The 24764-nt window shown below is 48.0% G+C and overlaps 48 non-coding genes across 48 annotated transcripts; all 48 read left to right on the top strand.

Moving 5' to 3' along the window:
• Positions 1-387: 387 nt before the first annotated feature.
• On the top strand, positions 388-460 carry Trnar-ucg. Its single transcript has one exon. It is a non-coding gene; the product is annotated as a tRNA-Arg (tRNA).
• A 438-nt stretch (positions 461-898) lies between these two features.
• Trnak-cuu lies at positions 899-971 on the top strand. The gene has a single exon. It is a non-coding gene; the product is annotated as a tRNA-Lys (tRNA).
• A 321-nt stretch (positions 972-1292) lies between these two features.
• Trnat-agu lies at positions 1293-1364 on the top strand. The gene has a single exon. It is a non-coding gene; the product is annotated as a tRNA-Thr (tRNA).
• Positions 1365-1912: 548 nt separating this feature from the next.
• Positions 1913-1985, top strand: Trnar-ucg. The gene has a single exon. It is a non-coding gene; the product is annotated as a tRNA-Arg (tRNA).
• A 438-nt stretch (positions 1986-2423) lies between these two features.
• Trnak-cuu lies at positions 2424-2496 on the top strand. The gene has a single exon. It is a non-coding gene; the product is annotated as a tRNA-Lys (tRNA).
• A 321-nt stretch (positions 2497-2817) lies between these two features.
• Positions 2818-2889, top strand: Trnat-agu. Its single transcript has one exon. It is a non-coding gene; the product is annotated as a tRNA-Thr (tRNA).
• A 545-nt stretch (positions 2890-3434) lies between these two features.
• Positions 3435-3507, top strand: Trnar-ucg. The gene has a single exon. It is a non-coding gene; the product is annotated as a tRNA-Arg (tRNA).
• Positions 3508-3945: 438 nt separating this feature from the next.
• On the top strand, positions 3946-4018 carry Trnak-cuu. The gene has a single exon. It is a non-coding gene; the product is annotated as a tRNA-Lys (tRNA).
• A 321-nt stretch (positions 4019-4339) lies between these two features.
• On the top strand, positions 4340-4411 carry Trnat-agu. Its single transcript has one exon. It is a non-coding gene; the product is annotated as a tRNA-Thr (tRNA).
• Positions 4412-4956: 545 nt separating this feature from the next.
• Positions 4957-5029, top strand: Trnar-ucg. The gene has a single exon. It is a non-coding gene; the product is annotated as a tRNA-Arg (tRNA).
• Positions 5030-5467: 438 nt separating this feature from the next.
• Trnak-cuu lies at positions 5468-5540 on the top strand. The gene has a single exon. It is a non-coding gene; the product is annotated as a tRNA-Lys (tRNA).
• Positions 5541-5861: 321 nt separating this feature from the next.
• On the top strand, positions 5862-5933 carry Trnat-agu. The gene has a single exon. It is a non-coding gene; the product is annotated as a tRNA-Thr (tRNA).
• Positions 5934-6478: 545 nt separating this feature from the next.
• On the top strand, positions 6479-6551 carry Trnar-ucg. Its single transcript has one exon. It is a non-coding gene; the product is annotated as a tRNA-Arg (tRNA).
• Positions 6552-6989: 438 nt separating this feature from the next.
• Trnak-cuu lies at positions 6990-7062 on the top strand. Its single transcript has one exon. It is a non-coding gene; the product is annotated as a tRNA-Lys (tRNA).
• Positions 7063-7383: 321 nt separating this feature from the next.
• Positions 7384-7455, top strand: Trnat-agu. Its single transcript has one exon. It is a non-coding gene; the product is annotated as a tRNA-Thr (tRNA).
• Positions 7456-8000: 545 nt separating this feature from the next.
• Trnar-ucg lies at positions 8001-8073 on the top strand. The gene has a single exon. It is a non-coding gene; the product is annotated as a tRNA-Arg (tRNA).
• A 438-nt stretch (positions 8074-8511) lies between these two features.
• Positions 8512-8584, top strand: Trnak-cuu. Its single transcript has one exon. It is a non-coding gene; the product is annotated as a tRNA-Lys (tRNA).
• A 321-nt stretch (positions 8585-8905) lies between these two features.
• Trnat-agu lies at positions 8906-8977 on the top strand. The gene has a single exon. It is a non-coding gene; the product is annotated as a tRNA-Thr (tRNA).
• A 569-nt stretch (positions 8978-9546) lies between these two features.
• Trnar-ucg lies at positions 9547-9619 on the top strand. Its single transcript has one exon. It is a non-coding gene; the product is annotated as a tRNA-Arg (tRNA).
• A 438-nt stretch (positions 9620-10057) lies between these two features.
• Trnak-cuu lies at positions 10058-10130 on the top strand. The gene has a single exon. It is a non-coding gene; the product is annotated as a tRNA-Lys (tRNA).
• Positions 10131-10451: 321 nt separating this feature from the next.
• Positions 10452-10523, top strand: Trnat-agu. The gene has a single exon. It is a non-coding gene; the product is annotated as a tRNA-Thr (tRNA).
• A 557-nt stretch (positions 10524-11080) lies between these two features.
• On the top strand, positions 11081-11153 carry Trnar-ucg. Its single transcript has one exon. It is a non-coding gene; the product is annotated as a tRNA-Arg (tRNA).
• Positions 11154-11591: 438 nt separating this feature from the next.
• Positions 11592-11664, top strand: Trnak-cuu. Its single transcript has one exon. It is a non-coding gene; the product is annotated as a tRNA-Lys (tRNA).
• Positions 11665-11985: 321 nt separating this feature from the next.
• Positions 11986-12057, top strand: Trnat-agu. Its single transcript has one exon. It is a non-coding gene; the product is annotated as a tRNA-Thr (tRNA).
• A 545-nt stretch (positions 12058-12602) lies between these two features.
• Positions 12603-12675, top strand: Trnar-ucg. The gene has a single exon. It is a non-coding gene; the product is annotated as a tRNA-Arg (tRNA).
• Positions 12676-13113: 438 nt separating this feature from the next.
• On the top strand, positions 13114-13186 carry Trnak-cuu. The gene has a single exon. It is a non-coding gene; the product is annotated as a tRNA-Lys (tRNA).
• A 321-nt stretch (positions 13187-13507) lies between these two features.
• Positions 13508-13579, top strand: Trnat-agu. The gene has a single exon. It is a non-coding gene; the product is annotated as a tRNA-Thr (tRNA).
• Positions 13580-14124: 545 nt separating this feature from the next.
• Trnar-ucg lies at positions 14125-14197 on the top strand. The gene has a single exon. It is a non-coding gene; the product is annotated as a tRNA-Arg (tRNA).
• A 438-nt stretch (positions 14198-14635) lies between these two features.
• Positions 14636-14708, top strand: Trnak-cuu. Its single transcript has one exon. It is a non-coding gene; the product is annotated as a tRNA-Lys (tRNA).
• A 321-nt stretch (positions 14709-15029) lies between these two features.
• Positions 15030-15101, top strand: Trnat-agu. The gene has a single exon. It is a non-coding gene; the product is annotated as a tRNA-Thr (tRNA).
• Positions 15102-15646: 545 nt separating this feature from the next.
• On the top strand, positions 15647-15719 carry Trnar-ucg. The gene has a single exon. It is a non-coding gene; the product is annotated as a tRNA-Arg (tRNA).
• A 438-nt stretch (positions 15720-16157) lies between these two features.
• On the top strand, positions 16158-16230 carry Trnak-cuu. The gene has a single exon. It is a non-coding gene; the product is annotated as a tRNA-Lys (tRNA).
• Positions 16231-16551: 321 nt separating this feature from the next.
• Positions 16552-16623, top strand: Trnat-agu. The gene has a single exon. It is a non-coding gene; the product is annotated as a tRNA-Thr (tRNA).
• A 545-nt stretch (positions 16624-17168) lies between these two features.
• On the top strand, positions 17169-17241 carry Trnar-ucg. The gene has a single exon. It is a non-coding gene; the product is annotated as a tRNA-Arg (tRNA).
• A 438-nt stretch (positions 17242-17679) lies between these two features.
• On the top strand, positions 17680-17752 carry Trnak-cuu. Its single transcript has one exon. It is a non-coding gene; the product is annotated as a tRNA-Lys (tRNA).
• Positions 17753-18073: 321 nt separating this feature from the next.
• Positions 18074-18145, top strand: Trnat-agu. Its single transcript has one exon. It is a non-coding gene; the product is annotated as a tRNA-Thr (tRNA).
• A 545-nt stretch (positions 18146-18690) lies between these two features.
• On the top strand, positions 18691-18763 carry Trnar-ucg. The gene has a single exon. It is a non-coding gene; the product is annotated as a tRNA-Arg (tRNA).
• A 438-nt stretch (positions 18764-19201) lies between these two features.
• Positions 19202-19274, top strand: Trnak-cuu. Its single transcript has one exon. It is a non-coding gene; the product is annotated as a tRNA-Lys (tRNA).
• Positions 19275-19595: 321 nt separating this feature from the next.
• Positions 19596-19667, top strand: Trnat-agu. The gene has a single exon. It is a non-coding gene; the product is annotated as a tRNA-Thr (tRNA).
• Positions 19668-20212: 545 nt separating this feature from the next.
• Positions 20213-20285, top strand: Trnar-ucg. The gene has a single exon. It is a non-coding gene; the product is annotated as a tRNA-Arg (tRNA).
• Positions 20286-20723: 438 nt separating this feature from the next.
• On the top strand, positions 20724-20796 carry Trnak-cuu. Its single transcript has one exon. It is a non-coding gene; the product is annotated as a tRNA-Lys (tRNA).
• Positions 20797-21117: 321 nt separating this feature from the next.
• Positions 21118-21189, top strand: Trnat-agu. Its single transcript has one exon. It is a non-coding gene; the product is annotated as a tRNA-Thr (tRNA).
• Positions 21190-21734: 545 nt separating this feature from the next.
• On the top strand, positions 21735-21807 carry Trnar-ucg. The gene has a single exon. It is a non-coding gene; the product is annotated as a tRNA-Arg (tRNA).
• A 438-nt stretch (positions 21808-22245) lies between these two features.
• Positions 22246-22318, top strand: Trnak-cuu. Its single transcript has one exon. It is a non-coding gene; the product is annotated as a tRNA-Lys (tRNA).
• Positions 22319-22639: 321 nt separating this feature from the next.
• Trnat-agu lies at positions 22640-22711 on the top strand. The gene has a single exon. It is a non-coding gene; the product is annotated as a tRNA-Thr (tRNA).
• A 563-nt stretch (positions 22712-23274) lies between these two features.
• Positions 23275-23347, top strand: Trnar-ucg. Its single transcript has one exon. It is a non-coding gene; the product is annotated as a tRNA-Arg (tRNA).
• A 438-nt stretch (positions 23348-23785) lies between these two features.
• Positions 23786-23858, top strand: Trnak-cuu. Its single transcript has one exon. It is a non-coding gene; the product is annotated as a tRNA-Lys (tRNA).
• Positions 23859-24179: 321 nt separating this feature from the next.
• Trnat-agu lies at positions 24180-24251 on the top strand. The gene has a single exon. It is a non-coding gene; the product is annotated as a tRNA-Thr (tRNA).
• The last annotated feature ends 513 nt before the right edge of the window (positions 24252-24764 follow it).

Here is a 24764-nt window from a genome sequence, read left to right as displayed (position 1 = left end):
CAGTCTCCGGAGAATGCCGACGTGAAATACTTAGCTCTTGTGATGTATTTTCTACCCCTGGTAGAGACCCTCGCGGTTGTTGTCGTCGTCGTCGGCGCCGCCGCCGCTTTGGTAACAGCGGCAACTCGCCATTGTATGACATAGGGTGAGGTACCTTCTGCAACCGACAGAGATGGCAGTAAGCGATTGAAGCTGATTTGCAACCTCTTGTTTGATCAGCGTCATAAGGGCTTGAATGTAACTTGCGATGGGACACAGCAAGAAGTAGCGTCGCCTTTTTAGTACTGAAATTGGAGATGGAGGATTGCGTCAAAGATGGGAAATTCATTCCGGCAAGCGTACAAATGGCGAAAATGAGGTGTGTGTGGGGAAGCAAATTGCGCCAGTGACCGTGTGGCCTAATGGATAAGGCGTCGGACTTCGGATCCGAAGATTGCAGGTTCGAATCCTGTCACGGTCGAGTTTTTCCAGTTCTGCAAAAGTTGAATGCTGTTTTACTGTGTTGTTTGAGTAGTACAAAATTAGTTGAAAGTTGCTGCTGTCCGCTTCCTGGCTGCAAACCGGCGCCCACCTGAAGCTCAAGCAAGACAAAGGGGTTGTGTAGCGAAATTTTCGGAACAGTGCCGATCAGGAGAGTTCTTTTGGAACTACTGCATCTGACTCAGGACCCAAGAGCTACGCCACAGGCGTCTGCGCACTGTCGAGCATGTGTGTTGAATAATGGTGCTGATAGCCACGTATCATTTCAAGTAGATTTGATGCCTTTCGGAGACAATTTTCCATTGAATAGGATTGTAGCTCATTTGTGGCAGCAGGAAATAAGCTGTAGTCAAAAGGATCTTCCATAGATGGTCGCAGGTCGCATAAATACTGTATGGCTCGTAACGCGTTGTGTGGAGCCCGGCTAGCTCAGTCGGTAGAGCATGAGACTCTTAATCTGAGGGTCGTGGGTTAGAGCCCCACGCTGGGCGGCGCTAAATTTTGTGTCTACGCGGATGCAACCTGCGCCCCTCTCGTGAGCCTTGCGTAATGAACGTAACGGGTTACGACGATGCCTAGCTTCGTATGAATATCAGAGGAATGGTTTTTGAAGCTGAAAGTAACTCTGAAATGAAATAAATGTGTTGTTTTGGAATTTTAGGCGTACATCGATATCGTGTGAGATGTGTAGGAAAGCAGCAGCTGTGCTAACTAAATGCAAGTAATGGTCGCTAATGCGGTGCGTTTCCAGCTGAAGGGCTCCGATTCACTAGTCCATAAGAATAAAGTACCCGAAACGGGCGCTAGGCGGCGCCTCCTTAGCTCAGTGGCAGAGCGCTGGTCTAGTAAACCAGAGGTCGTGAGTTCGATCCTCACAGTTGGCAAATGAATTTTGAAACAGCCCCATCTACCGTAGCGCTTTCGAAAAAAGTGGTCAAGGATAAAAAAAATTATGAATGGGTGCGGTATTTAAGAATTGCTCTCGCAAAAGAATAGTGCGAATGGTGCTATTAAAGTAGGCACCGGAAACTGTTGCTTTTGGCAGTCTCCGGAGAATGCCGACGTGAAATACTTAGTTCTTGTGATGTATTTTCTACCCCTGGTAGAGACCCTCGCGGTTGTCGTCGTCGTCGTCGTCGGCGCCGCCGCCGCTTTGGTAACAGCGGCAACTCGCCATTGTATGACATAGGGTGAGGTACCTTCTGCAACCGACAGAGATGGCAGTAAGCGATTGAAGCTGATTTGCAACCTCTTGTTTGATCAGCGTCATAAGGGCTTGAATGTAACTTGCGATGGGACACAGCAAGAAGTAGCGTCGCCTTTTTAGTACTGAAATTGGAGATGGAGGATTGCGTCAAAGATGGGAAATTCATTCCGGCAAGCGTACAAATGGCGAAAATGAGGTGTGTGTGGGGAAGCATATTGCGCCAGTGACCGTGTGGCCTAATGGATAAGGCGTCGGACTTCGGATCCGAAGATTGCAGGTTCGAATCCTGTCACGGTCGAGTTTTTCCAGTTCTGCAAAAGTTGCATGCTGTTTTACTGTGTTGTTTGAGTAGTACAAAATTAGTTGAAAGTTGCTGCTGTCCGCTTCCTGGCTGCAAACCGGCGCCTACCTGAAGCTCAAGCAAGACAAAGGGGTTGTGTAGCGAAATTTTCGGAACAGTGCCGATCAGGAGAGTTCTTTTGGAACTACTGCATCTAACTCAGGACCCAAGAGCAACGCCACAGGCGTCTGCGCACTGTCGAGCATGTGTGTTGAATAATGGTGCTGATAGCCACGTATCATTTCAAGTAGATTTGATGCCTTTCGGAGACAATTTTCCATTGAATAGGATTGTAGCTCATTTGTGGCAGCAGGAAATAAGCTGTAGTCAAAAGGATCTTCCATAGATGGTCGCAGGTCGCATAAATACTGTATGGCTCGTAACGCGTTGTGTGGAGCCCGGCTAGCTCAGTCGGTAGAGCATGAGACTCTTAATCTCAGGGTCGTGGGTTCGAGCCCCACGCTGGGCGGCGCTAAATTTTGTGTCTACGCGGATGCAACCTGCGCCCCTCTCGTGAGCCTTGCGTAATGAACGTAACGGGTTACGACGATGCCTAGCTTCGTATGAATATCAGAGGAATGGTTTTTGAAGCTGAAAGTAACTCTGAAATGAAATAAATGTGTTGTTTTGGAATTTTAGGCGTACATCGATATCGTGTGAGATGTGTAGGAAAGCAGCAGCTGTGCTAACTAAATGCAAGTAATGGTCGCTAATGCGGTGCGTTTCCAGCTGAAGGGCTCCGATTCACTAGTCCATAAGAATAAAGTACCCGAAAAGTGCGCTAGGAGGCGCCTCCTTAGCTCAGTGGCAGAGCGCTGGTCTAGTAAACCAGAGGTCGTGAGTTCGATCCTCACAGGAGGCAAATGAATTTTGTAACAGCCCCATCTACCGTAGCGCTTTCGAAAAAAGTGGTCAAGGATAAAAAAAATTATGAATGGGTGCGGTATTTAAGAATTGCTCTCGCAAAAGAATAGTGCGAATGGTGCTATTAAAGTAGGCACCGGAAACTGTTGCTTTTGGCAGTCTCCGGAGAATGCCGACGTGAAATACTTAGTTCTTGTGATGTATTTTCTACCCCTGGTAGAGACCCTCGCGGTTGTTGTCGTCGTCGTCGGCGCCGCCGCCGCTTTGGTAACAGCGGCAACTCGCCATTGTATGACATAGGGTGAGGTACCTTCTGCAACCGACAGAGATGGCAGTAAGCGATTGAAGCTGATTTGCAACCTCTTGTTTGATCAGCGTCATAAGGGCTTGAATGTAACTTGCGATGGGACACAGCAAGAAGTAGCGTCGCCTTTTTAGTACTGAAATTGGAGATGGAGGATTGCGTCAAAGATGGGAAATTCATTCCGGCAAGCGTACAAATGGCGAAAATGAGGTGTGTGTGGGGAAGCATATTGCGCCAGTGACCGTGTGGCCTAATGGATAAGGCGTCGGACTTCGGATCCGAAGATTGCAGGTTCGAATCCTGTCACGGTCGAGTTTTTCCAGTTCTGCAAAAGTTGAATGCTGTTTTACTGTGTTGTTTGAGTAGTACAAAATTAGTTGAAAGTTGCTGCTGTCCGCTTCCTGGCTGCAAACCGGCGCCCACCTGAAGCTCAAGCAAGACAAAGGGGTTGTGTAGCGAAATTTTCGGAACAGTGCCGATCAGGAGAGTTCTTTTGGAACTACTGCATCTGACTCAGGACCCAAGAGCTACGCCACAGGCGTCTGCGCACTGTCGAGCATGTGTGTTGAATAATGGTGCTGATAGCCACGTATCATTTCAAGTAGATTTGATGCCTTTCGGAGACAATTTTCCATTGAATAGGATTGTAGCTCATTTGTGGCAGCAGGAAATAAGCTGTAGTCAAAAGGATCTTCCATAGATGGTCGCAGGTCGCATAAATACTGTATGGCTCGTAACGCGTTGTGTGGAGCCCGGCTAGCTCAGTCGGTAGAGCATGAGACTCTTAATCTGAGGGTCGTGGGTTAGAGCCCCACGCTGGGCGGCGCTAAATTTTGTGTCTACGCGGATGCAACCTGCGCCCCTCTCGTGAGCCTTGCGTAATGAACGTAACGGGTTACGACGATGCCTAGCTTCGTATGAATATCAGAGGAATGGTTTTTGAAGCTGAAAGTAACTCTGAAATGAAATAAATGTGTTGTTTTGGAATTTTAGGCGTACATCGATATCGTGTGAGATGTGTAGGAAAGCAGCAGCTGTGCTAACTAAATGCAAGTAATGGTCGCTAATGCGGTGCGTTTCCAGCTGAAGGGCTCCGATTCACTAGTCCATAAGAATAAAGTACCCGAAAAGGGCGCTAGGCGGCGCCTCCTTAGCTCAGTGGCAGAGCGCTGGTCTAGTAAACCAGAGGTCGTGAGTTCGATCCTCACAGTTGGCAAATGAATTTTGTAACAGCCCCATCTACCGTAGCGCTTTCGAAAAAAGTGGTCAAGGATAAAAAAAATTATGAATGGGTGCGGTATTTAAGAATTGCTCTCGCAAAAGAATAGTGCGAATGGTGCTATTAAAGTAGGCACCGGAAACTGTTGCTTTTGGCAGTCTCCGGAGAATGCCGACGTGAAATACTTAGCTCTTGTGATGTATTTTCTACCCCTGGTAGAGACCCTCGCGGTTGTTGTCGTCGTCGTCGGCGCCGCCGCCGCTTTGGTAACAGCGGCAACTCGCCATTGTATGACATAGGGTGAGGTACCTTCTGCAACCGACAGAGATGGCAGTAAGCGATTGAAGCTGATTTGCAACCTCTTGTTTGATCAGCGTCATAAGGGCTTGAATGTAACTTGCGATGGGACACAGCAAGAAGTAGCGTCGCCTTTTTAGTACTGAAATTGGAGATGGAGGATTGCGTCAAAGATGGGAAATTCATTCCGGCAAGCGTACAAATGGCGAAAATGAGGTGTGTGTGGGGAAGCAAATTGCGCCAGTGACCGTGTGGCCTAATGGATAAGGCGTCGGACTTCGGATCCGAAGATTGCAGGTTCGAATCCTGTCACGGTCGAGTTTTTCCAGTTCTGCAAAAGTTGAATGCTGTTTTACTGTGTTGTTTGAGTAGTACAAAATTAGTTGAAAGTTGCTGCTGTCCGCTTCCTGGCTGCAAACCGGCGCCCACCTGAAGCTCAAGCAAGACAAAGGGGTTGTGTAGCGAAATTTTCGGAACAGTGCCGATCAGGAGAGTTCTTTTGGAACTACTGCATCTGACTCAGGACCCAAGAGCTACGCCACAGGCGTCTGCGCACTGTCGAGCATGTGTGTTGAATAATGGTGCTGATAGCCACGTATCATTTCAAGTAGATTTGATGCCTTTCGGAGACAATTTTCCATTGAATAGGATTGTAGCTCATTTGTGGCAGCAGGAAATAAGCTGTAGTCAAAAGGATCTTCCATAGATGGTCGCAGGTCGCATAAATACTGTATGGCTCGTAACGCGTTGTGTGGAGCCCGGCTAGCTCAGTCGGTAGAGCATGAGACTCTTAATCTGAGGGTCGTGGGTTAGAGCCCCACGCTGGGCGGCGCTAAATTTTGTGTCTACGCGGATGCAACCTGCGCCCCTCTCGTGAGCCTTGCGTAATGAACGTAACGGGTTACGACGATGCCTAGCTTCGTATGAATATCAGAGGAATGGTTTTTGAAGCTGAAAGTAACTCTGAAATGAAATAAATGTGTTGTTTTGGAATTTTAGGCGTACATCGATATCGTGTGAGATGTGTAGGAAAGCAGCAGCTGTGCTAACTAAATGCAAGTAATGGTCGCTAATGCGGTGCGTTTCCAGCTGAAGGGCTCCGATTCACTAGTCCATAAGAATAAAGTACCCGAAAACGGCGCTAGGCGGCGCCTCCTTAGCTCAGTGGCAGAGCGCTGGTCTAGTAAACCAGAGGTCGTGAGTTCGATCCTCACAGTTGGCAAATGAATTTTGAAACAGCCCCATCTACCGTAGCGCTTTCGAAAAAAGTGGTCAAGGATAAAAAAAATTATGAATGGGTGCGGTATTTAAGAATTGCTCTCGCAAAAGAATAGTGCGAATGGTGCTATTAAAGTAGGCACCGGAAACTGTTGCTTTTGGCAGTCTCCGGAGAATGCCGACGTGAAATACTTAGTTCTTGTGATGTATTTTCTACCCCTGGTAGAGACCCTCGCGGTTGTTGTCGTCGTCGTCGGCGCCGCCGCCGCTTTGGTAACAGCGGCAACTCGCCATTGTATGACATAGGGTGAGGTACCTTCTGCAACCGACAGAGATGGCAGTAAGCGATTGAAGCTGATTTGCAACCTCTTGTTTGATCAGCGTCATAAGGGCTTGAATGTAACTTGCGATGGGACACAGCAAGAAGTAGCGTCGCCTTTTTAGTACTGAAATTGGAGATGGAGGATTGCGTCAAAGATGGGAAATTCATTCCGGCAAGCGTACAAATGGCGAAAATGAGGTGTGTGTGGGGAAGCATATTGCGCCAGTGACCGTGTGGCCTAATGGATAAGGCGTCGGACTTCGGATCCGAAGATTGCAGGTTCGAATCCTGTCACGGTCGAGTTTTTCCAGTTCTGCAAAAGTTGAATGCTGTTTTACTGTGTTGTTTGAGTAGTACAAAATTAGTTGAAAGTTGCTGCTGTCCGCTTCCTGGCTGCAAACCGGCGCCCACCTGAAGCTCAAGCAAGACAAAGGGGTTGTGTAGCGAAATTTTCGGAACAGTGCCGATCAGGAGAGTTCTTTTGGAACTACTGCATCTGACTCAGGACCCAAGAGCTACGCCACAGGCGTCTGCGCACTGTCGAGCATGTGTGTTGAATAATGGTGCTGATAGCCACGTATCATTTCAAGTAGATTTGATGCCTTTCGGAGACAATTTTCCATTGAATAGGATTGTAGCTCATTTGTGGCAGCAGGAAATAAGCTGTAGTCAAAAGGATCTTCCATAGATGGTCGCAGGTCGCATAAATACTGTATGGCTCGTAACGCGTTGTGTGGAGCCCGGCTAGCTCAGTCGGTAGAGCATGAGACTCTTAATCTGAGGGTCGTGGGTTAGAGCCCCACGCTGGGCGGCGCTAAATTTTGTGTCTACGCGGATGCAACCTGCGCCCCTCTCGTGAGCCTTGCGTAATGAACGTAACGGGTTACGACGATGCCTAGCTTCGTATGAATATCAGAGGAATGGTTTTTGAAGCTGAAAGTAACTCTGAAATGAAATAAATGTGTTGTTTTGGAATTTTAGGCGTACATCGATATCGTGTGAGATGTGTAGGAAAGCAGCAGCTGTGCTAACTAAATGCAAGTAATGGTCGCTAATGCGGTGCGTTTCCAGCTGAAGGGCTCCGATTCACTAGTCCATAAGAATAAAGTACCCGAAAAGGGCGCTAGGCGGCGCCTCCTTAGCTCAGTGGCAGAGCGCTGGTCTAGTAAACCAGAGGTCGTGAGTTCGATCCTCACAGTTGGCAAATGAATTTTGTAACAGCCCCATCTACCGTAGCGCTTTCGAAAAAAGTGGTCAAGGATAAAAAAAATTATGAATGGGTGCGGTATTTAAGAATTGCTCTCGCAAAAGAATAGTGCGAATGGTGCTATTAAAGTAGGCACCGGAAACTGTTGCTTTTGGCAGTCTCCGGAGAATGCCGACGTGAAATACTTAGCTCTTGTGATGTATTTTCTACCCCTGGTAGAGACCCTCGCGGTTGTTGTCGTCGTCGTCGGCGCCGCCGCCGCTTTGGTAACAGCGGCAACTCGCCATTGTATGACATAGGGTGAGGTACCTTCTGCAACCGACAGAGATGGCAGTAAGCGATTGAAGCTGATTTGCAACCTCTTGTTTGATCAGCGTCATAAGGGCTTGAATGTAACTTGCGATGGGACACAGCAAGAAGTAGCGTCGCCTTTTTAGTACTGAAATTGGAGATGGAGGATTGCGTCAAAGATGGGAAATTCATTCCGGCAAGCGTACAAATGGCGAAAATGAGGTGTGTGTGGGGAAGCAAATTGCGCCAGTGACCGTGTGGCCTAATGGATAAGGCGTCGGACTTCGGATCCGAAGATTGCAGGTTCGAATCCTGTCACGGTCGAGTTTTTCCAGTTCTGCAAAAGTTGAATGCTGTTTTACTGTGTTGTTTGAGTAGTACAAAATTAGTTGAAAGTTGCTGCTGTCCGCTTCCTGGCTGCAAACCGGCGCCCACCTGAAGCTCAAGCAAGACAAAGGGGTTGTGTAGCGAAATTTTCGGAACAGTGCCGATCAGGAGAGTTCTTTTGGAACTACTGCATCTGACTCAGGACCCAAGAGCTACGCCACAGGCGTCTGCGCACTGTCGAGCATGTGTGTTGAATAATGGTGCTGATAGCCACGTATCATTTCAAGTAGATTTGATGCCTTTCGGAGACAATTTTCCATTGAATAGGATTGTAGCTCATTTGTGGCAGCAGGAAATAAGCTGTAGTCAAAAGGATCTTCCATAGATGGTCGCAGGTCGCATAAATACTGTATGGCTCGTAACGCGTTGTGTGGAGCCCGGCTAGCTCAGTCGGTAGAGCATGAGACTCTTAATCTGAGGGTCGTGGGTTAGAGCCCCACGCTGGGCGGCGCTAAATTTTGTGTCTACGCGGATGCAACCTGCGCCCCTCTCGTGAGCCTTGCGTAATGAACGTAACGGGTTACGACGATGCCTAGCTTCGTATGAATATCAGAGGAATGGTTTTTGAAGCTGAAAGTAACTCTGAAATGAAATAAATGTGTTGTTTTGGAATTTTAGGCGTACATCGATATCGTGTGAGATGTGTAGGAAAGCAGCAGCTGTGCTAACTAAATGCAAGTAATGGTCGCTAATGCGGTGCGTTTCCAGCTGAAGGGCTCCGATTCACTAGTCCATAAGAATAAAGTACCCGAAAAGGGCGCTAGGCGGCGCCTCCTTAGCTCAGTGGCAGAGCGCTGGTCTAGTAAACCAGAGGTCGTGAGTTCGATCCTCACAGTTGGCAAATGAATTTTGAAACAGCCCCATCTACCGTAGCGCTTTCGAAAAAAGTGGTCAAGGATAAAAAAAATTATGAATGGGTGCGGTATTTAAGAATTGCTCTCGCAAAAGAATAGTGCGAATGGTGCTATTAAAGTAGGCACCGGAAACTGTTGCTTTTGGCAGTCTCCGGAGAATGCCGACGTGAAATACTTAGTTCTTGTGATGTATTTTCTACCCCTGGTAGAGACCCTCGCGGTTGTCGTCGTCGTCGTCGTCGTCGTCGTCGTCGTCGTCGTCGGCGCCGCCGCCGCTTTGGTAACAGCGGCAACTCGCCATTGTATGACATAGGGTGAGGTACCTTCTGCAACCGACAGAGATGGCAGTAAGCGATTGAAGCTGATTTGCAACCTCTTGTTTGATCAGCGTCATAAGGGCTTGAATGTAACTTGCGATGGGACACAGCAAGAAGTAGCGTCGCCTTTTTAGTACTGAAATTGGAGATGGAGGATTGCGTCAAAGATGGGAAATTCATTCCGGCAAGCGTACAAATGGCGAAAATGAGGTGTGTGTGGGGAAGCAAATTGCGCCAGTGACCGTGTGGCCTAATGGATAAGGCGTCGGACTTCGGATCCGAAGATTGCAGGTTCGAATCCTGTCACGGTCGAGTTTTTCCAGTTCTGCAAAAGTTGAATGCTGTTTTACTGTGTTGTTTGAGTAGTACAAAATTAGTTGAAAGTTGCTGCTGTCCGCTTCCTGGCTGCAAACCGGCGCCCACCTGAAGCTCAAGCAAGACAAAGGGGTTGTGTAGCGAAATTTTCGGAACAGTGCCGATCAGGAGAGTTCTTTTGGAACTACTGCATCTGACTCAGGACCCAAGAGCTACGCCACAGGCGTCTGCGCACTGTCGAGCATGTGTGTTGAATAATGGTGCTGATAGCCACGTATCATTTCAAGTAGATTTGATGCCTTTCGGAGACAATTTTCCATTGAATAGGATTGTAGCTCATTTGTGGCAGCAGGAAATAAGCTGTAGTCAAAAGGATCTTCCATAGATGGTCGCAGGTCGCATAAATACTGTATGGCTCGTAACGCGTTGTGTGGAGCCCGGCTAGCTCAGTCGGTAGAGCATGAGACTCTTAATCTGAGGGTCGTGGGTTAGAGCCCCACGCTGGGCGGCGCTAAATTTTGTGTCTACGCGGATGCAACCTGCGCCCCTCTCGTGAGCCTTGCGTAATGAACGTAACGGGTTACGACGATGCCTAGCTTCGTATGAATATCAGAGGAATGGTTTTTGAAGCTGAAAGTAACTCTGAAATGAAATAAATGTGTTGTTTTGGAATTTTAGGCGTACATCGATATCGTGTGAGATGTGTAGGAAAGCAGCAGCTGTGCTAACTAAATGCAAGTAATGGTCGCTAATGCGGTGCGTTTCCAGCTGAAGGGCTCCGATTCACTAGTCCATAAGAATAAAGTACCCGAAACGGGCGCTAGGCGGCGCCTCCTTAGCTCAGTGGCAGAGCGCTGGTCTAGTAAACCAGAGGTCGTGAGTTCGATCCTCACAGTTGGCAAATGAATTTTGAAACAGCCCCATCTACCGTAGCGCTTTCGAAAAAAGTGGTCAAGGATAAAAAAAATTATGAATGGGTGCGGTATTTAAGAATTGCTCTCGCAAAAGAATAGTGCGAATGGTGCTATTAAAGTAGGCACCGGAAACTGTTGCTTTTGGCAGTCTCCGGAGAATGCCGACGTGAAATACTTAGTTCTTGTGATGTATTTTCTACCCCTGGTAGAGACCCTCGCGGTTGTCGTCGTCGTCGTCGTCGTCGTCGTCGGCGCCGCCGCCGCTTTGGTAACAGCGGCAACTCGCCATTGTATGACATAGGGTGAGGTACCTTCTGCAACCGACAGAGATGGCAGTAAGCGATTGAAGCTGATTTGCAACCTCTTGTTTGATCAGCGTCATAAGGGCTTGAATGTAACTTGCGATGGGACACAGCAAGAAGTAGCGTCGCCTTTTTAGTACTGAAATTGGAGATGGAGGATTGCGTCAAAGATGGGAAATTCATTCCGGCAAGCGTACAAATGGCGAAAATGAGGTGTGTGTGGGGAAGCATATTGCGCCAGTGACCGTGTGGCCTAATGGATAAGGCGTCGGACTTCGGATCCGAAGATTGCAGGTTCGAATCCTGTCACGGTCGAGTTTTTCCAGTTCTGCAAAAGTTGCATGCTGTTTTACTGTGTTGTTTGAGTAGTACAAAATTAGTTGAAAGTTGCTGCTGTCCGCTTCCTGGCTGCAAACCGGCGCCTACCTGAAGCTCAAGCAAGACAAAGGGGTTGTGTAGCGAAATTTTCGGAACAGTGCCGATCAGGAGAGTTCTTTTGGAACTACTGCATCTAACTCAGGACCCAAGAGCAACGCCACAGGCGTCTGCGCACTGTCGAGCATGTGTGTTGAATAATGGTGCTGATAGCCACGTATCATTTCAAGTAGATTTGATGCCTTTCGGAGACAATTTTCCATTGAATAGGATTGTAGCTCATTTGTGGCAGCAGGAAATAAGCTGTAGTCAAAAGGATCTTCCATAGATGGTCGCAGGTCGCATAAATACTGTATGGCTCGTAACGCGTTGTGTGGAGCCCGGCTAGCTCAGTCGGTAGAGCATGAGACTCTTAATCTCAGGGTCGTGGGTTCGAGCCCCACGCTGGGCGGCGCTAAATTTTGTGTCTACGCGGATGCAACCTGCGCCCCTCTCGTGAGCCTTGCGTAATGAACGTAACGGGTTACGACGATGCCTAGCTTCGTATGAATATCAGAGGAATGGTTTTTGAAGCTGAAAGTAACTCTGAAATGAAATAAATGTGTTGTTTTGGAATTTTAGGCGTACATCGATATCGTGTGAGATGTGTAGGAAAGCAGCAGCTGTGCTAACTAAATGCAAGTAATGGTCGCTAATGCGGTGCGTTTCCAGCTGAAGGGCTCCGATTCACTAGTCCATAAGAATAAAGTACCCGAAAAGTGCGCTAGGAGGCGCCTCCTTAGCTCAGTGGCAGAGCGCTGGTCTAGTAAACCAGAGGTCGTGAGTTCGATCCTCACAGGAGGCAAATGAATTTTGTAACAGCCCCATCTACCGTAGCGCTTTCGAAAAAAGTGGTCAAGGATAAAAAAAATTATGAATGGGTGCGGTATTTAAGAATTGCTCTCGCAAAAGAATAGTGCGAATGGTGCTATTAAAGTAGGCACCGGAAACTGTTGCTTTTGGCAGTCTCCGGAGAATGCCGACGTGAAATACTTAGTTCTTGTGATGTATTTTCTACCCCTGGTAGAGACCCTCGCGGTTGTTGTCGTCGTCGTCGGCGCCGCCGCCGCTTTGGTAACAGCGGCAACTCGCCATTGTATGACATAGGGTGAGGTACCTTCTGCAACCGACAGAGATGGCAGTAAGCGATTGAAGCTGATTTGCAACCTCTTGTTTGATCAGCGTCATAAGGGCTTGAATGTAACTTGCGATGGGACACAGCAAGAAGTAGCGTCGCCTTTTTAGTACTGAAATTGGAGATGGAGGATTGCGTCAAAGATGGGAAATTCATTCCGGCAAGCGTACAAATGGCGAAAATGAGGTGTGTGTGGGGAAGCATATTGCGCCAGTGACCGTGTGGCCTAATGGATAAGGCGTCGGACTTCGGATCCGAAGATTGCAGGTTCGAATCCTGTCACGGTCGAGTTTTTCCAGTTCTGCAAAAGTTGAATGCTGTTTTACTGTGTTGTTTGAGTAGTACAAAATTAGTTGAAAGTTGCTGCTGTCCGCTTCCTGGCTGCAAACCGGCGCCCACCTGAAGCTCAAGCAAGACAAAGGGGTTGTGTAGCGAAATTTTCGGAACAGTGCCGATCAGGAGAGTTCTTTTGGAACTACTGCATCTAACTCAGGACCCAAGAGCTACGCCACAGGCGTCTGCGCACTGTCGAGCATGTGTGTTGAATAATGGTGCTGATAGCCACGTATCATTTCAAGTAGATTTGATGCCTTTCGGAGACAATTTTCCATTGAATAGGATTGTAGCTCATTTGTGGCAGCAGGAAATAAGCTGTAGTCAAAAGGATCTTCCATAGATGGTCGCAGGTCGCATAAATACTGTATGGCTCGTAACGCGTTGTGTGGAGCCCGGCTAGCTCAGTCGGTAGAGCATGAGACTCTTAATCTGAGGGTCGTGGGTTAGAGCCCCACGCTGGGCGGCGCTAAATTTTGTGTCTACGCGGATGCAACCTGCGCCCCTCTCGTGAGCCTTGCGTAATGAACGTAACGGGTTACGACGATGCCTAGCTTCGTATGAATATCAGAGGAATGGTTTTTGAAGCTGAAAGTAACTCTGAAATGAAATAAATGTGTTGTTTTGGAATTTTAGGCGTACATCGATATCGTGTGAGATGTGTAGGAAAGCAGCAGCTGTGCTAACTAAATGCAAGTAATGGTCGCTAATGCGGTGCGTTTCCAGCTGAAGGGCTCCGATTCACTAGTCCATAAGAATAAAGTACCCGAAAAGGGCGCTAGGCGGCGCCTCCTTAGCTCAGTGGCAGAGCGCTGGTCTAGTAAACCAGAGGTCGTGAGTTCGATCCTCACAGTTGGCAAATGAATTTTGTAACAGCCCCATCTACCGTAGCGCTTTCGAAAAAAGTGGTCAAGGATAAAAAAAATTATGAATGGGTGCGGTATTTAAGAATTGCTCTCGCAAAAGAATAGTGCGAATGGTGCTATTAAAGTAGGCACCGGAAACTGTTGCTTTTGGCAGTCTCCGGAGAATGCCGACGTGAAATACTTAGCTCTTGTGATGTATTTTCTACCCCTGGTAGAGACCCTCGCGGTTGTTGTCGTCGTCGTCGGCGCCGCCGCCGCTTTGGTAACAGCGGCAACTCGCTATTGTATGACATAGGGTGAGGTACCTTCTGCAACCGACAGAGATGGCAGTAAGCGATTGAAGCTGATTTGCAACCTCTTGTTTGATCAGCGTCATAAGGGCTTGAATGTAACTTGCGATGGGACACAGCAAGAAGTAGCGTCGCCTTTTTAGTACTGAAATTGGAGATGGAGGATTGCGTCAAAGATGGGAAATTCATTCCGGCAAGCGTACAAATGGCGAAAATGAGGTGTGTGTGGGGAAGCATATTGCGCCAGTGACCGTGTGGCCTAATGGATAAGGCGTCGGACTTCGGATCCGAAGATTGCAGGTTCGAATCCTGTCACGGTCGAGTTTTTCCAGTTCTGCAAAAGTTGCATGCTGTTTTACTGTGTTGTTTGAGTAGTACAAAATTAGTTGAAAGTTGCTGCTGTCCGCTTCCTGGCTGCAAACCGGCGCCTACCTGAAGCTCAAGCAAGACAAAGGGGTTGTGTAGCGAAATTTTCGGAACAGTGCCGATCAGGAGAGTTCTTTTGGAACTACTGCATCTAACTCAGGACCCAAGAGCAACGCCACAGGCGTCTGCGCACTGTCGAGCATGTGTGTTGAATAATGGTGCTGATAGCCACGTATCATTTCAAGTAGATTTGATGCCTTTCGGAGACAATTTTCCATTGAATAGGATTGTAGCTCATTTGTGGCAGCAGGAAATAAGCTGTAGTCAAAAGGATCTTCCATAGATGGTCGCAGGTCGCATAAATACTGTATGGCTCGTAACGCGTTGTGTGGAGCCCGGCTAGCTCAGTCGGTAGAGCATGAGACTCTTAATCTCAGGGTCGTGGGTTCGAGCCCCACGCTGGGCGGCGCTAAATTTTGTGTCTACGCGGATGCAACCTGCGCCCCTCTCGTGAGCCTTGCGTAATGAACGTAACGGGTTACGACGATGCCTAGCTTCGTATGAATATCAGAGGAATGGTTTTTGAAGCTGAAAGTAACTCTGAAATGAAATAAATGTGTTGTTTTGGAATTTTAGGCGTACATCGATATCGTGTGAGATGTGTAGGAAAGCAGCAGCTGTGCTAACTAAATGCAAGTAATGGTCGCTAATGCGGTGCGTTTCCAGCTGAAGGGCTCCGATTCACTAGTCCATAAGAATAAAGTACCCGAAAAGTGCGCTAGGAGGCGCCTCCTTAGCTCAGTGGCAGAGCGCTGGTCTAGTAAACCAGAGGTCGTGAGTTCGATCCTCACAGGAGGCAAATGAATTTTGTAACAGCCCCATCTACCGTAGCGCTTTCGAAAAAAGTGGTCAAGGATAAAAAAAATTATGAATGGGTGCGGTATTTAAGAATTGCTCTCGCAAAAGAATAGTGCGAATGGTGCTATTAAAGTAGGCACCGGAAACTGTTGCTTTTGGCAGTCTCCGGAGAATGCCGACGTGAAATACTTAGTTCTTGTGATGTATTTTCTACCCCTGGTAGAGACCCTCGCGGTTGTTGTCGTCGTCGTCGGCGCCGCCGCCGCTTTGGTAACAGCGGCAACTCGCCATTGTATGACATAGGGTGAGGTACCTTCTGCAACCGACAGAGATGGCAGTAAGCGATTGAAGCTGATTTGCAACCTCTTGTTTGATCAGCGTCATAAGGGCTTGAATGTAACTTGCGATGGGACACAGCAAGAAGTAGCGTCGCCTTTTTAGTACTGAAATTGGAGATGGAGGATTGCGTCAAAGATGGGAAATTCATTCCGGCAAGCGTACAAATGGCGAAAATGAGGTGTGTGTGGGGAAGCATATTGCGCCAGTGACCGTGTGGCCTAATGGATAAGGCGTCGGACTTCGGATCCGAAGATTGCAGGTTCGAATCCTGTCACGGTCGAGTTTTTCCAGTTCTGCAAAAGTTGAATGCTGTTTTACTGTGTTGTTTGAGTAGTACAAAATTAGTTGAAAGTTGCTGCTGTCCGCTTCCTGGCTGCAAACCGGCGCCCACCTGAAGCTCAAGCAAGACAAAGGGGTTGTGTAGCGAAATTTTCGGAACAGTGCCGATCAGGAGAGTTCTTTTGGAACTACTGCATCTAACTCAGGACCCAAGAGCTACGCCACAGGCGTCTGCGCACTGTCGAGCATGTGTGTTGAATAATGGTGCTGATAGCCACGTATCATTTCAAGTAGATTTGATGCCTTTCGGAGACAATTTTCCATTGAATAGGATTGTAGCTCATTTGTGGCAGCAGGAAATAAGCTGTAGTCAAAAGGATCTTCCATAGATGGTCGCAGGTCGCATAAATACTGTATGGCTCGTAACGCGTTGTGTGGAGCCCGGCTAGCTCAGTCGGTAGAGCATGAGACTCTTAATCTGAGGGTCGTGGGTTAGAGCCCCACGCTGGGCGGCGCTAAATTTTGTGTCTACGCGGATGCAACCTGCGCCCCTCTCGTGAGCCTTGCGTAATGAACGTAACGGGTTACGACGATGCCTAGCTTCGTATGAATATCAGAGGAATGGTTTTTGAAGCTGAAAGTAACTCTGAAATGAAATAAATGTGTTGTTTTGGAATTTTAGGCGTACATCGATATCGTGTGAGATGTGTAGGAAAGCAGCAGCTGTGCTAACTAAATGCAAGTAATGGTCGCTAATGCGGTGCGTTTCCAGCTGAAGGGCTCCGATTCACTAGTCCATAAGAATAAAGTACCCGAAAAGGGCGCTAGGCGGCGCCTCCTTAGCTCAGTGGCAGAGCGCTGGTCTAGTAAACCAGAGGTCGTGAGTTCGATCCTCACAGTTGGCAAATGAATTTTGTAACAGCCCCATCTACCGTAGCGCTTTCGAAAAAAGTGGTCAAGGATAAAAAAAATTATGAATGGGTGCGGTATTTAAGAATTGCTCTCGCAAAAGAATAGTGCGAATGGTGCTATTAAAGTAGGCACCGGAAACTGTTGCTTTTGGCAGTCTCCGGAGAATGCCGACGTGAAATACTTAGCTCTTGTGATGTATTTTCTACCCCTGGTAGAGACCCTCGCGGTTGTTGTCGTCGTCGTCGGCGCCGCCGCCGCTTTGGTAACAGCGGCAACTCGCTATTGTATGACATAGGGTGAGGTACCTTCTGCAACCGACAGAGATGGCAGTAAGCGATTGAAGCTGATTTGCAACCTCTTGTTTGATCAGCGTCATAAGGGCTTGAATGTAACTTGCGATGGGACACAGCAAGAAGTAGCGTCGCCTTTTTAGTACTGAAATTGGAGATGGAGGATTGCGTCAAAGATGGGAAATTCATTCCGGCAAGCGTACAAATGGCGAAAATGAGGTGTGTGTGGGGAAGCAAATTGCGCCAGTGACCGTGTGGCCTAATGGATAAGGCGTCGGACTTCGGATCCGAAGATTGCAGGTTCGAATCCTGTCACGGTCGAGTTTTTCCAGTTCTGCAAAAGTTGAATGCTGTTTTACTGTGTTGTTTGAGTAGTACAAAATTAGTTGAAAGTTGCTGCTGTCCGCTTCCTGGCTGCAAACCGGCGCCCACCTGAAGCTCAAGCAAGACAAAGGGGTTGTGTAGCGAAATTTTCGGAACAGTGCCGATCAGGAGAGTTCTTTTGGAACTACTGCATCTGACTCAGGACCCAAGAGCTACGCCACAGGCGTCTGCGCACTGTCGAGCATGTGTGTTGAATAATGGTGCTGATAGCCACGTATCATTTCAAGTAGATTTGATGCCTTTCGGAGACAATTTTCCATTGAATAGGATTGTAGCTCATTTGTGGCAGCAGGAAATAAGCTGTAGTCAAAAGGATCTTCCATAGATGGTCGCAGGTCGCATAAATACTGTATGGCTCGTAACGCGTTGTGTGGAGCCCGGCTAGCTCAGTCGGTAGAGCATGAGACTCTTAATCTCAGGGTCGTGGGTTCGAGCCCCACGCTGGGCGGCGCTAAATTTTGTGTCTACGCGGATGCAACCTGCGCCCCTCTCGTGAGCCTTGCGTAATGAACGTAACGGGTTACGACGATGCCTAGCTTCGTATGAATATCAGAGGAATGGTTTTTGAAGCTGAAAGTAACTCTGAAATGAAATAAATGTGTTGTTTTGGAATTTTAGGCGTACATCGATATCGTGTGAGATGTGTAGGAAAGCAGCAGCTGTGCTAACTAAATGCAAGTAATGGTCGCTAATGCGGTGCGTTTCCAGCTGAAGGGCTCCGATTCACTAGTCCATAAGAATAAAGTACCCGAAAAGTGCGCTAGGAGGCGCCTCCTTAGCTCAGTGGCAGAGCGCTGGTCTAGTAAACCAGAGGTCGTGAGTTCGATCCTCACAGGAGGCAAATGAATTTTGTAACAGCCCCATCTACCGTAGCGCTTTCGAAAAAAGTGGTCAAGGATAAAAAAAATTATGAATGGGTGCGGTATTTAAGAATTGCTCTCGCAAAAGAATAGTGCGAATGGTGCTATTAAAGTAGGCACCGGAAACTGTTGCTTTTGGCAGTCTCCGGAGAATGCCGACGTGAAATACTTAGTTCTTGTGATGTATTTTCTACCCCTGGTAGAGACCCTCGCGGTTGTTGTCGTCGTCGTCGGCGCCGCCGCCGCTTTGGTAACAGCGGCAACTCGCCATTGTATGACATAGGGTGAGGTACCTTCTGCAACCGACAGAGATGGCAGTAAGCGATTGAAGCTGATTTGCAACCTCTTGTTTGATCAGCGTCATAAGGGCTTGAATGTAACTTGCGATGGGACACAGCAAGAAGTAGCGTCGCCTTTTTAGTACTGAAATTGGAGATGGAGGATTGCGTCAAAGATGGGAAATTCATTCCGGCAAGCGTACAAATGGCGAAAATGAGGTGTGTGTGGGGAAGCATATTGCGCCAGTGACCGTGTGGCCTAATGGATAAGGCGTCGGACTTCGGATCCGAAGATTGCAGGTTCGAATCCTGTCACGGTCGAGTTTTTCCAGTTCTGCAAAAGTTGAATGCTGTTTTACTGTGTTGTTTGAGTAGTACAAAATTAGTTGAAAGTTGCTGCTGTCCGCTTCCTGGCTGCAAACCGGCGCCCACCTGAAGCTCAAGCAAGACAAAGGGGTTGTGTAGCGAAATTTTCGGAACAGTGCCGATCAGGAGAGTTCTTTTGGAACTACTGCATCTGACTCAGGACCCAAGAGCTACGCCACAGGCGTCTGCGCACTGTCGAGCATGTGTGTTGAATAATGGTGCTGATAGCCACGTATCATTTCAAGTAGATTTGATGCCTTTCGGAGACAATTTTCCATTGAATAGGATTGTAGCTCATTTGTGGCAGCAGGAAATAAGCTGTAGTCAAAAGGATCTTCCATAGATGGTCGCAGGTCGCATAAATACTGTATGGCTCGTAACGCGTTGTGTGGAGCCCGGCTAGCTCAGTCGGTAGAGCATGAGACTCTTAATCTGAGGGTCGTGGGTTAGAGCCCCACGCTGGGCGGCGCTAAATTTTGTGTCTACGCGGATGCAACCTGCGCCCCTCTCGTGAGCCTTGCGTAATGAACGTAACGGGTTACGACGATGCCTAGCTTCGTATGAATATCAGAGGAATGGTTTTTGAAGCTGAAAGTAACTCTGAAATGAAATAAATGTGTTGTTTTGGAATTTTAGGCGTACATCGATATCGTGTGAGATGTGTAGGAAAGCAGCAGCTGTGCTAACTAAATGCAAGTAATGGTCGCTAATGCGGTGCGTTTCCAGCTGAAGGGCTCCGATTCACTAGTCCATAAGAATAAAGTACCCGAAAAGGGCGCTAGGCGGCGCCTCCTTAGCTCAGTGGCAGAGCGCTGGTCTAGTAAACCAGAGGTCGTGAGTTCGATCCTCACAGTTGGCAAATGAATTTTGTAACAGCCCCATCTACCGTAGCGCTTTCGAAAAAAGTGGTCAAGGATAAAAAAAATTATGAATGGGTGCGGTATTTAAGAATTGCTCTCGCAAAAGAATAGTGCGAATGGTGCTATTAAAGTAGGCACCGGAAACTGTTGCTTTTGGCAGTCTCCGGAGAATGCCGACGTGAAATACTTAGCTCTTGTGATGTATTTTCTACCCCTGGTAGAGACCCTCGCGGTTGTTGTCGTCGTCGTCGGCGCCGCCGCCGCTTTGGTAACAGCGGCAACTCGCCATTGTATGACATAGGGTGAGGTACCTTCTGCAACCGACAGAGATGGCAGTAAGCGATTGAAGCTGATTTGCAACCTCTTGTTTGATCAGCGTCATAAGGGCTTGAATGTAACTTGCGATGGGACACAGCAAGAAGTAGCGTCGCCTTTTTAGTACTGAAATTGGAGATGGAGGATTGCGTCAAAGATGGGAAATTCATTCCGGCAAGCGTACAAATGGCGAAAATGAGGTGTGTGTGGGGAAGCAAATTGCGCCAGTGACCGTGTGGCCTAATGGATAAGGCGTCGGACTTCGGATCCGAAGATTGCAGGTTCGAATCCTGTCACGGTCGAGTTTTTCCAGTTCTGCAAAAGTTGAATGCTGTTTTACTGTGTTGTTTGAGTAGTACAAAATTAGTTGAAAGTTGCTGCTGTCCGCTTCCTGGCTGCAAACCGGCGCCCACCTGAAGCTCAAGCAAGACAAAGGGGTTGTGTAGCGAAATTTTCGGAACAGTGCCGATCAGGAGAGTTCTTTTGGAACTACTGCATCTGACTCAGGACCCAAGAGCTACGCCACAGGCGTCTGCGCACTGTCGAGCATGTGTGTTGAATAATGGTGCTGATAGCCACGTATCATTTCAAGTAGATTTGATGCCTTTCGGAGACAATTTTCCATTGAATAGGATTGTAGCTCATTTGTGGCAGCAGGAAATAAGCTGTAGTCAAAAGGATCTTCCATAGATGGTCGCAGGTCGCATAAATACTGTATGGCTCGTAACGCGTTGTGTGGAGCCCGGCTAGCTCAGTCGGTAGAGCATGAGACTCTTAATCTGAGGGTCGTGGGTTAGAGCCCCACGCTGGGCGGCGCTAAATTTTGTGTCTACGCGGATGCAACCTGCGCCCCTCTCGTGAGCCTTGCGTAATGAACGTAACGGGTTACGACGATGCCTAGCTTCGTATGAATATCAGAGGAATGGTTTTTGAAGCTGAAAGTAACTCTGAAATGAAATAAATGTGTTGTTTTGGAATTTTAGGCGTACATCGATATCGTGTGAGATGTGTAGGAAAGCAGCAGCTGTGCTAACTAAATGCAAGTAATGGTCGCTAATGCGGTGCGTTTCCAGCTGAAGGGCTCCGATTCACTAGTCCATAAGAATAAAGTACCCGAAAAGGGCGCTAGGCGGCGCCTCCTTAGCTCAGTGGCAGAGCGCTGGTCTAGTAAACCAGAGGTCGTGAGTTCGATCCTCACAGTTGGCAAATGAATTTTGTAACAGCCCCATCTACCGTAGCGCTTTCGAAAAAAGTGGTCAAGGATAAAAAAAATTATGAATGGGTGCGGTATTTAAGAATTGCTCTCGCAAAAGAATAGTGCGAATGGTGCTATTAAAGTAGGCACCGGAAACTGTTGCTTTTGGCAGTCTCCGGAGAATGCCGACGTGAAATACTTAGCTCTTGTGATGTATTTTCTACCCCTGGTAGAGACCCTCGCGGTTGTTGTCGTCGTCGTCGGCGCCGCCGCCGCTTTGGTAACAGCGGCAACTCGCCATTGTATGACATAGGGTGAGGTACCTTCTGCAACCGACAGAGATGGCAGTAAGCGATTGAAGCTGATTTGCAACCTCTTGTTTGATCAGCGTCATAAGGGCTTGAATGTAACTTGCGATGGGACACAGCAAGAAGTAGCGTCGCCTTTTTAGTACTGAAATTGGAGATGGAGGATTGCGTCAAAGATGGGAAATTCATTCCGGCAAGCGTACAAATGGCGAAAATGAGGTGTGTGTGGGGAAGCAAATTGCGCCAGTGACCGTGTGGCCTAATGGATAAGGCGTCGGACTTCGGATCCGAAGATTGCAGGTTCGAATCCTGTCACGGTCGAGTTTTTCCAGTTCTGCAAAAGTTGAATGCTGTTTTACTGTGTTGTTTGAGTAGTACAAAATTAGTTGAAAGTTGCTGCTGTCCGCTTCCTGGCTGCAAACCGGCGCCCACCTGAAGCTCAAGCAAGACAAAGGGGTTGTGTAGCGAAATTTTCGGAACAGTGCCGATCAGGAGAGTTCTTTTGGAACTACTGCATCTGACTCAGGACCCAAGAGCTACGCCACAGGCGTCTGCGCACTGTCGAGCATGTGTGTTGAATAATGGTGCTGATAGCCACGTATCATTTCAAGTAGATTTGATGCCTTTCGGAGACAATTTTCCATTGAATAGGATTGTAGCTCATTTGTGGCAGCAGGAAATAAGCTGTAGTCAAAAGGATCTTCCATAGATGGTCGCAGGTCGCATAAATACTGTATGGCTCGTAACGCGTTGTGTGGAGCCCGGCTAGCTCAGTCGGTAGAGCATGAGACTCTTAATCTGAGGGTCGTGGGTTGGAGCCCCACGCTGGGCGGCGCTAAATTTTGTGTCTACGCGGATGCAACCTGCGCCCCTCTCGTGAGCCTTGCGTAATGAACGTAACGGGTTACGACGATGCCTAGCTTCGTATGAATATCAGAGGAATGGTTTTTGAAGCTGAAAGTAACTCTGAAATGAAATAAATGTGTTGTTTTGGAATTTTAGGCGTACATCGATATCGTGTGAGATGTGTAGGAAAGCAGCAGCTGTGCTAACTAAATGCAAGTAATGGTCGCTAATGCGGTGCGTTTCCAGCTGAAGGGCTCCGATTCACTAGTCCATAAGAATAAAGTACCCGAAAAGCGCGCTAGGCGGCGCCTCCTTAGCTCAGTGGCAGAGCGCTGGTCTAGTAAACCAGAGGTCGTGAGTTCGATCCTCACAGTTGGCTAATGAATTTTGAAACAGCCCCATCTACCGTAGCGCTTTCGAAAAAAGTGGTCAAGGATAAAAAAAATTATGAATGGGTGCGGTATTTAAGAATTGCTCTCGCAAAAGAATAGTGCGAATGGTGCTATTAAAGTAGGCACCGGAAACTGTTGCTTTTGGCAGTCTCCGGAGAATGCCGACGTGAAATACTTAGTTCTTGTGATGTATTTTCTACCCCTGGTAGAGACCCTCGCGGTTGTCGTCGTCGTCGTCGTCGTCGTCGTCGTCGTCGGCGCCGCCGCCGCTTTGGTAACAGCGGCAACTCGCCATTGTATGACATAGGGTGAGGTACCTTCTGCAACCGACAGAGATGGCAGTAAGCGATTGAAGCTGATTTGCAACCTCTTGTTTGATCAGCGTCATAAGGGCTTAAATGTAACTTGCGATGGGACACAGCAAGAAGTAGCGTCGCCTTTTTAGTACTGAAATTGGAGATGGAGGATTGCGTCAAAGATGGGAAATTCATTCCGGCAAGCGTACAAATGGCGAAAATGAGGTGTGTGTGGGGAAGCATATTGCGCCAGTGACCGTGTGGCCTAATGGATAAGGCGTCGGACTTCGGATCCGAAGATTGCAGGTTCGAATCCTGTCACGGTCGAGTTTTTCCAGTTCTGCAAAAGTTGCATGCTGTTTTACTGTGTTGTTTGAGTAGTACAAAATTAGTTGAAAGTTGCTGCTGTCCGCTTCCTGGCTGCAAACCGGCGCATACCTGAAGCTCAAGCAAGACAAAGGGGTTGTGTAGCGAAATTTTCGGCACAGTGCCGATCAGGAGAGTTCTTTTGGAACTACTGCATCTGACTCAGGACCCAAGAGCTACGCCACAGGCGTCTGCGCACTGTCGAGCATGTGTGTTGAATAATGGTGCTGATAGCCACGTATCATTTCAAGTAGATTTGATGCCTTTCGGAGACAATTTTCCATTGAATAGGATTGTAGCTCATTTGTGGCAGCAGGAAATAAGCTGTAGTCAAAAGGATCTTCCATAGATGGTCGCAGGTCGCATAAATACTGTATGGCTCGTAACGCGTTGTGTGGAGCCCGGCTAGCTCAGTCGGTAGAGCATGAGACTCTTAATCTGAGGGTCGTGGGTTGGAGCCCCACGCTGGGCGGCGCTAAATTTTGTGTCTACGCGGATGCAACCTGCGCCCCTCTCGTGAGCCTTGCGTAATGAACGTAACGGGTTACGACGATGCCTAGCTTCGTATGAATATCAGAGGAATGGTTTTTGAAGCTGAAAGTAACTCTGAAATGAAATAAATGTGTTGTTTTGGAATTTTAGGCGTACATCGATATCGTGTGAGATGTGTAGGAAAGCAGCAGCTGTGCTAACTAAATGCAAGTAATGGTCGCTAATGCGGTGCGTTTCCAGCTGAAGGGCTCCGATTCACTAGTCCATAAGAATAAAGTACCCGAAAAGGGCGCTAGGCGGCGCCTCCTTAGCTCAGTGGCAGAGCGCTGGTCTAGTAAACCAGAGGTCGTGAGTTCGATCCTCACAGGAGGCAAATGAATTTTGTAACAGCCCCATCTACCGTAGCGCTTTCGAAAAATTGGTCAAGGATAAAAAAAATTATGAATGGGTGCGGTATTTAAGAATTGCTCTCGCAAAAGAATAGTGCGAATGGTGCTATTAAAGTAGGCACCGGAAACTGTTGCTTTTGGCAGTCTCCGGAGAATACCGACGTGAAATACTTAGTTCTTGTGATGTATTTTCTACCCCTGGTAGAGACCCTCGCGGTTGTCGTCGTCGTCGTCGGCGCCGCCGCCGCTTTGGTAACAGCGGCAACTCGCCATTGTATGACATAGGGTGAGGTACCTTCTGCAACCGACAGAGATGGCAGTAAGCGATTGAAGCTGATTTGCAACCTCTTGTTTGATCAGCGTCATAAGGGCTTGAATGTAACTTGCGATGGGACACAGCAAGAAGTAGCGTCGCCTTTTTAGTACTGAAATTGGAGATGGAGGATTGCGTCAAAGATGGGAAATTCATTCCGGCAAGCGTACAAATGGCGAAAATG

The sequence above is a fragment of the Schistocerca piceifrons genome, unplaced genomic scaffold (genome assembly GCF_021461385.2).
Source record: "Schistocerca piceifrons isolate TAMUIC-IGC-003096 unplaced genomic scaffold, iqSchPice1.1 HiC_scaffold_1771, whole genome shotgun sequence".
Taxonomy (NCBI): Eukaryota; Metazoa; Arthropoda; class Insecta; order Orthoptera; family Acrididae; genus Schistocerca; species Schistocerca piceifrons.
This window is presented reverse-complemented; position numbering and strand designations above follow the sequence as displayed.